Source organism: Pygocentrus nattereri, chromosome 1 (assembly GCF_015220715.1).
Source record: "Pygocentrus nattereri isolate fPygNat1 chromosome 1, fPygNat1.pri, whole genome shotgun sequence".
Lineage (NCBI taxonomy): Eukaryota > Metazoa > Chordata > Actinopteri > Characiformes > Serrasalmidae > Pygocentrus > Pygocentrus nattereri.
In genome coordinates, this window is record NC_051211.1 from 46,439,879 (window position 1) to 46,447,771 (window position 7,893).

General features: G+C 38.6%; 1 protein-coding gene, 1 long non-coding RNA gene and 1 pseudogene across 2 annotated transcripts in view; 1 reads left to right on the forward strand and 2 right to left on the reverse strand.

The window, feature by feature from the left end:
• LOC108412925 (deleted in malignant brain tumors 1 protein-like) overlaps window positions 1–7,893 on the reverse strand; it is a 267,541-nt gene that overhangs the window by 101,785 nt on the left and 157,863 nt on the right. The gene's annotated exons all lie outside the window — the stretch shown is intronic.
• The window catches only part of LOC119263714, a 35,380-nt pseudogene that overhangs the window by 3,354 nt on the left and 24,133 nt on the right, over window positions 1–7,893 (reverse strand).
• LOC119263797 lies at window positions 2,791–3,336 on the forward strand. Its single transcript, XR_005130529.1, has 3 exons — window positions 2,791–2,855; window positions 2,962–3,024; window positions 3,270–3,336. It is a non-coding gene; the product is annotated as an uncharacterized LOC119263797 (long non-coding RNA).

A 7,893-nucleotide genomic window follows, 5' to 3' on the forward strand; every position in this document is an offset into this window, starting at 1 on the left:
TCAGAACATCCTTGCTTACAGGAACTCTTAAGCTAAGTTAACTTATGAACTTAGAGAGCGTATATTCCTGTTTCCTGCTCTGGGCACAAGCATTTTAGAACCCAGATGGAAGGGCCAAAAAATATTTAAATCAATATTCATTTAATCTCTAATGTATTAGTAATATATTCCATGTAGTCATTATTGCATTTCTTATATATATATATATATATATATATATATATATATATATATATATATATATATATATATGTAAACCAATACCAATACCAACCAAAGTAAAACCAATACCTTTGTCAAATATTTATTATCAAAATGAATTATTGAAAAGGTGCATGATCTAGTTATAATCATCTGAGGGGTTGTAATCTCCCATGAAAGTAAACGAAGACATCAGTAAATGAATGATATCCGTAATAATTGTGCATTTCATGTTCTCTTTTTTCCTGATGTTAGAAGTCAGGCTGGTTGGTGGCTCTGGTGGAGAGTGGAGGTTCTTCATGGAGAGACCTGGTCCACAGTGTGTGATGCTGACTTTGACCAGCAGGATGCAGAGGTTGTGTATCGAGAGCTGGGCTGTGGGCTTCCTGTGGAGGTGCTGGGAGGAGCTGCTTTTGGCAGAGGGGAGGGTCAGATGTGGTCAGAGGAGCTTCAGTGTAGAGGCAACGAATCTCAGATTCACTTCTGTCCAACATCATCTTCACTCAAACACAACTGCTCTCATGACAATGACGTGGGACTGGTGTGTGCTGGTAAGAATTCAAATATACTTGTTATTTTCTTTATCCTTCCATAATTATTTAACGGTCTTTCACCGCCCTTAAATGTAATTTTAGCTCCCCCCTCCTCCACCCCTAGTAAATGTACATCACTAGTCCCTATCATCTATAGTTTACTCTCATTCACAATATTCTGTAATAGCAGGGAGAGGAGCTGCTGCTGGTGTTGCTCTAATGCAGCACTGCCTCTGCTTTACTAACAGAGATTGATAAACATCACATTCAGCCAATCATATCTGACCTCATACATTGTAAGCCAGTCATATCAGAGCTGGGGGAGGGGCTCTGTTTATGTACTACAAAGTATCCGGTAGCTGAGCTGAAGACAGGATTTTGGCTAAAAGGTCACTAAAATAGACATGATAACACTACCTTATTAAAACACTGTGAATACAACCACTTACACTATGGATTTGGTGGCAAATCATGGTCAGTACAGCTGGATATCTTTTTTCATTTGGTTGCTTAACTCTATCTAGCTAACTTTAGTTAATTTGGGTTTGCGTGAGGTAAAGAAAAGAGGCTAGGCTAACTAACATTAACTAACTTGCTGACAAGCCAACTAGTTTAACCTCATAGAGTCTCTAGTGTAACATCACTTCATAGTAAGGGTGTGAAACAGTGAGGGTGGCAAAGAGCAAAAAGAAGGTTGCTCCCTAATGCTTTCACTCCAGTCCTGCTTAGGTGGGTTATCCTTTTCAAGTCATACTGAGCAAAATTAGAAAAGCTAAGGAAGTCGTGTTTTGTTAGTTGTGATGCCAACCTAAAAGAAGTAAATGACCAGAATGCACCCAACACCTATTTTGAAATAAACATACCAAAAGGACAACAGATTCTTTCTTCAGCAGCAGAGAACTAGTACAAATAAATAGATTGTTTTGGTTATAATGAATTATGAGTAGTACAGTTGTTCAAGGTTGTGACAGAAGGATAGCAGCAAGAGTGAAAGGGAAGGTTTACAAGACAGTAGTGCGTCCTGCTATGATGTATGGTTTGGAGACTGTGGCTCTGTCTAAAAGACAGGAGGCTGAGCTGGAGGTGGCGGAGATGAAGATGCTGAGATTTTCGTTGGGAGTGACAAGGCTGGACAAGATTAGAAATGAGCAGATCAGAGGGACAGTGAAGGTGGAGCAGTTTGGAGATAAAGCCAGAGAGGCCAGGTTGAGATGGTTTGGACATGTGTTGAGGAGGAATAGTGGATATATTGGGCAAAGAATGTTGGAGATGTAGCTGCCGGGTAGAAGGAGAAGAGGTAGACCTCAGAGAAGGTTTATGGATGTAGTGAAGGTGGATATGGAGATGGTTGGTGTGAAAGTAGAGGAGGCAATGGATAGGGCAAGATGGAGGCAGATGATCCGCTGTGGCGACCTCTAAAGGGAGCAGCCGAAAGAAGAATTATCTTTACAAAAAATTAAGTTTATAGGGTAAAACATCAAATGTTGCATTTTTGTACCATTTTCGATTAACCTCTTACATGGCCTGGGCCTTCTTGTGAGCTCAAAGTTTGCACTTTACATACTTCTATAACCTAAGAATAATAAAGGCTTTAGAAATCCAAGAGCTTTCATATTAGCCAATTCCTCATCTCTGTGATGGTAAATAAGATTTGGTTTTAGTTTGTGTTCCCCAGAAAAGTTCTTGTTGTTTGATTTTTTGTGAACCTTTACATATTTACAAATATATTAGAACAAATTGAATAGGTTTGAATTTTCGTGTGAGTCTTTCTTTCCCTTTACTGGTAAAGTATTGATAGCCAGTTGTGGATGTTTAAGTTACACATACCCATTTTAGCAGTTAGAACTCACTTCCAAGCATGTTGTGTTAAAGATGCCCTTACCCTCCCAGAATGAAGCTATACGTGGATATCTAGATTGCTGCAGCAATTAGGCTACTTCTTTAATAATTTACCTTTTTTGTTACTGCTGAACAAAGACAGTTACACGTTGTCATGATTTACATTAAAATATCAAGCTTACTGACAATGATACTGACATTTATTCTACATTTTGATAGAGAACAAGGTGGAGATCTATGATGATGCCATGCCTAATGGAGAGAATTCACACCTTACAGCAGGTTTGTTTCTCTAAAAATAGGAAACGCATTGAGACACACTGTGAATCAGCATCAGTTCAAAAACAAAACCGCTGATATCAAAATTTGTCCATGTATGTTGGTGCAGTGTATACACCAGAAAACTATGATGATGTCATCAGTCCTGGACAGGATTTAGGAGAAGCAGCAAGTAAGTCTATGGAACTTTTATTTAGGTGGCGACACGTGACATTGCACAATACTGGAGGTTGATAGCTCAATGATGTTGCTTGTATTTAAGAAGATTGTCACTTAATGAACAACTGTAAATACAATGGCAGACTGAGGTCTTCAGCACCAAATATGGGGCAAAAATAGTTAAAATAGTTCTTGCATTAGATATTATTAGATGTATTTTAAATTAAAATTTATTTTATCTTCTTCTTCCACTTTTAGACTACGATGATGTGGTAGAGCTTCCTGAGGCAGAGGGATAGACCATTTGACAGAGACCCAAACAATGCATCTGCTGAAATGACTAAATCACGTTAAAACCTTTTGAAAGTCAACCAAAGATTAAACATTACCAAAATGTGTCTTTTCACATTTTTTTTATACTTTGCGTTATACACTCTCTCTCTCTCTCTCTCGATAGATAGATAGATAGATAGATAGATAGATAGATAGATAGATAGATAGATAGATAGATAGACAGACAGACAGACAGACAGACAGACAAACAGATAGATAGATAGATAGATAGATAGATAGATAGATAGATAGATAGATAGATAGATAGACAGACAGACAGACAGACAGACAGACAGACAGACAGACAGATAGATAGATAGATAGATAGATAGATAGATAGATAGATAGTGTAAAGCTAATGCTGTGTTAGCTTTACACAAGATGTAACGGGACTGATGTCTTCCACAAAGTACCACCTTTGATCCGTCAGTCGGCAGAATATTATGCCAAAAGTTTTGCGGGTCATCTAGTTGTGAGACAAGACAAGCCTTTGAGTTCTTTTTGGTCAGCAGTGATTGTGTCTCACAACTCTCCCATGGATGCCATTTTTGCCCTGTGTCTTTCTTATTGTGAAATCATGTACATTGACCTCAACTGAGGCAAGTGATGACTGCAGTTCTTTAGATGTTCATCTGGGTTCTTGGGTGACCTCTTAGATGTGTCATTGATGCGCTTTTGGTGAAATTTTGGTAGGGCAGCCACTCCTTGAAAGGTTCACCACTGTTACAAATTTTCTCCATTTGTGAGTAAAAGCTCTCACTGTGGTTTGCTGGACTCCCAGAGCCAAAGCATTGTCTTTGTAAACCTTTCCAGACTGATAAATTTCAACAATGTTCCGCATCTGTATTAGAATTTCTATAGAACATGACATTGTCTGCTGTTTTTTGAGATCTTCTATCCTGCTTCACATTGTCAAATATTGCCACATTGAAGTGATGTTTAGATTCAACTGGCAGTAATCATGCCTGAGTGTGGCTAGTGAAATTGAATCTTATAGTCAATTAAATTTGGTTAACTGGTTGATTTACTAGCTAAGGTGGCAATTACTTTTTCACACAGGGCCAGGTAGGACAGCATTTTTCCTTCAATAAATGAAATATCATTTAAAAACAACATTTTATTTTTACTTATCTTTTGTCAAATATTAAAGTAAGTTTGATGATCACAGCACTGTACATTCAGTATTGCAAAATAATTATTCAGTTCAGTACTGATTGTGTAGCTCAGGGGTGCCCAATTTAGGTCCTGGAGGCCACCCTGAAGATTTTATCTCTAACCATAATGTAGCACAGTTGATCCAGTTATTGAAGGCCTTCAGGTGCATTTGACTAATAGAGCCAGTTGTGTTTGATCTGAACTATCCAAGGTGGTGAAACTCCAGGACCATAATTGGGCCTTTATACACTCACCTGCCACATTATTAGTTGCTTGTTAACATCCAGTAAGCAGCAGTTGTGTGGACGAAAATGCCTTGTTGCTGTTAGAGGTCAGAGGAGAATGGACAGACTGGTTAGAGATGATAGGCAACAGTAATTCAAATAACAACCAAAATCTCTGAGGAATGTTTCTAACACCTTGTTGAAAGTATGTCATGAAGAATTAAGGAAGTTCTGAAGGCAAAAGGGGGTCCAACCTTTTACTAGCAAGGCATACATAATAAAGTGGCCTGTGAGTATATGATATGGTGTAATAAGCAAATGAGCAGATATCCATATATCACTCTACAGAGCAGAGACACAGAATGTTTTAAGTTGGAAGTGTAGCATAAAAGAGATGATGTCATGCTAGATAGTGGTTGGTGTAGTGTAGTGGGTGACACCTCTGCCTTCTACACTGTGTGATTACTGTCATTAAAATATTGTTTCTGTTTTACTCTCTGTAGAGTTAGAATGTATTGTGTCTGTGCAACTTTGATGATCTTTGATGAACTTTTAAAGTGGAACAATATGGAAACGCTGAGAGAGAAAATACGGCTTAAATCATACATTGATGTACTCTTGACATTATATATGCAGCCATTACTGACAGCAAAGAATTTAGGATTTTTTTAATAATTTAAATTTTCCCAAGTTACATTAAAATTCATTTAGTGTACCTACAGCATAAAAGTCAACATTTTATGCTGTAGGTACACTCTTAAAAAAGATGATTCTGTATAGAATCTGAAAAAGGTTCTGTGTAGCATCAAAAAGGGTGCTATGTAGAACCCTTTTATAAAAGAACCATTTAATCATGCAAGGGGTTCTTTTAGTTCTCATGGTTCAAGGCTATATGGAACCATTTCTTTATCAAAGAATGTTTGATGAATCACCTTTTTAAAGTGTGTATACAATCATTCAGTAAATAACCTCATCTATACTTGTATGGCCATAGAATTTTAGTAATGTTTTAACAGTATAATAAGTGTAGGATTGAATACTTTTACCACCACTGTTAATACAGTCAGTTAAATGAGTGTTACATTTATATAAGTGGAAATGTGCAATTCGATGAAATGTAGCGTGTTGTGATAATTCTTGTATTGATCGTTAGGCAGCTGATGTTAAACTGTATCGTCCTGTGAAGATTCCAGGTTTGGACAGACAGAGAAACCACACTCCAGAGCTAAACCATACTAAAGTCTCCTTTAATCACAATTCAGTTAATAAAATAATGGGAGAATAAAAGAAACTCAAACTTCAGATCCATGCTTGTCTTTATTTATTGTTTTTATTGCTTAGTCCAAAGGTTTTCATAGCTTCAGGTTTACATTCCAACACATGGTTCCACTGGTTTAATCAACTGACCTTGATCTTCAAACAACTGATCATGTGGGTTCCTGCTTTTGTTCCTGGTTAAAAAACATTAAATCACTTCAGCCTTTTGCAGATGAAATTGGACCCTCATTAAACACACTGTGCTTAGCCATCGAAGACCCATAACCTACTACTGAGACAGTTATAAATAGGCTACTCCACCCCCCTAAATTTATTATTATTTTTAATGAAGAACAGGTGTTGAATCTGTCGTCTCACCCCTGTCACCTGATAACAAATAACATCTCAGTGTTACAGTCCTTTCCAGCTAAAATCAACAACCTCCTGAAAAGCTATTCCTCAGAGCCTACCCACTGCATCCCTAAACCACAGAAATACCTTAAATGGCTGATACATCCCTACAAAACTCTGCTTTGTGCCCACTAGATTCTTCTCATACCTGTAATCCACTTTTTACAGCAGGAGAAACCAAAGTCTGTCTCTCTCCTCTGCACTGACATTAAAATGTAATTTACTATAATGACAAAGCTGATGGCTGCTTTATATCACAGCATATTTACAGTTGTGCAGTAATTCTGCATGTGATGTGGTAAATATGTGATCAGCTGATAAGAATCTGTTTGGCAGCTGAAGCTGTTCATCCTTTGAAGTTCTTGGTTTAGTGGAGGAGCAGGAAGCCACGTATCAGCAGGTGTGTGTAGAGGAACAGGGGAGAGAGAGAGAGGGCTGGGATGTGGTGAGGAGGGAGAGAGGAGAGTCTAATTGAGTGATCTTTATTTTGTCATTCCTCAACTCTTATACACTGGAACGTCTTGAGGTCCATGGTGCAACACGAACAGCAGAACATTACACATAACTACATACAGTGCAGATATACGGGAGGACAGTGAAACACCTACAGAATATACAATACATACACCAGATACATCAAACATACAGGACAATAAATACATGTGTATGTGTGTGTTTGTGAGTATCAATGTATGTGTACATCCATATTTGTGCATGAGTGGGTGAGTAGGTTATCTATGTGTGTGTGTGTGTGTGTGTGTGTGTGTGTGTGTGTGAGACAGTGAGAGAGAGTAGGTTATCAGTGTGTGTGTGTGTATGTGTGCGTATGTGAGAGAGAGAGGGGGGGGGGTGTGTGTGTGTGTGAAAGAGTAGGTTATCAGTGTGTATGTGTGTGTGAGAGAGGGTGTGTGTGTCTGTGTGTGTGAATGTGAGTAGGTTATTTGTTTGTGTGTGTGTGTGACAGTGAGAGAGAGTATGTTATCAGTTTGTGTGTGTATGAGAGAGAGAGAGAGAGAGAGAGAGAGAGAGAGAAAAGTGTGTGTGTGTGAGTGAGTAGGTTATTTGTGTGTGTGTGTGTGTGTGTGTGAGAGAGAGAGAGTACGTTATGTGTGTGTGTGTGTGTGTGTGTGTGTGTGTGTGTGTGTGTGAGAGAGAGGTTAGTTGTGTGTGTGTGTGTGTGTGTGTGTGTGTGTGTGTGTGAGAGAGAGTAGGTTATGTGTGTGTGTGTGTGTGTGTGTGTGTGTGTGTGAGAGAGGTTAGTTGTGTGTGTGTGTGAGAGAGAGTAGGTTGTGTGTGTGTGTGTGTGTGTGTGTGTGTATGCGTGTGTCTGTGTGTGTGTGTGAGAGGTTATTTGTGTGAGTGTGTGTGTGTGTGCTTGAGTGTGTGTTTAGATGTGTGTGTGTGTTTGAGTGTGTGTGTGTGTGTGTGTGTGTGTGTGTTTGAGTGTGTGTTTAGATGTGTGTGTGTATTGAGTGTAGTGTGTGTGTGTGTGTGTGTGTGTG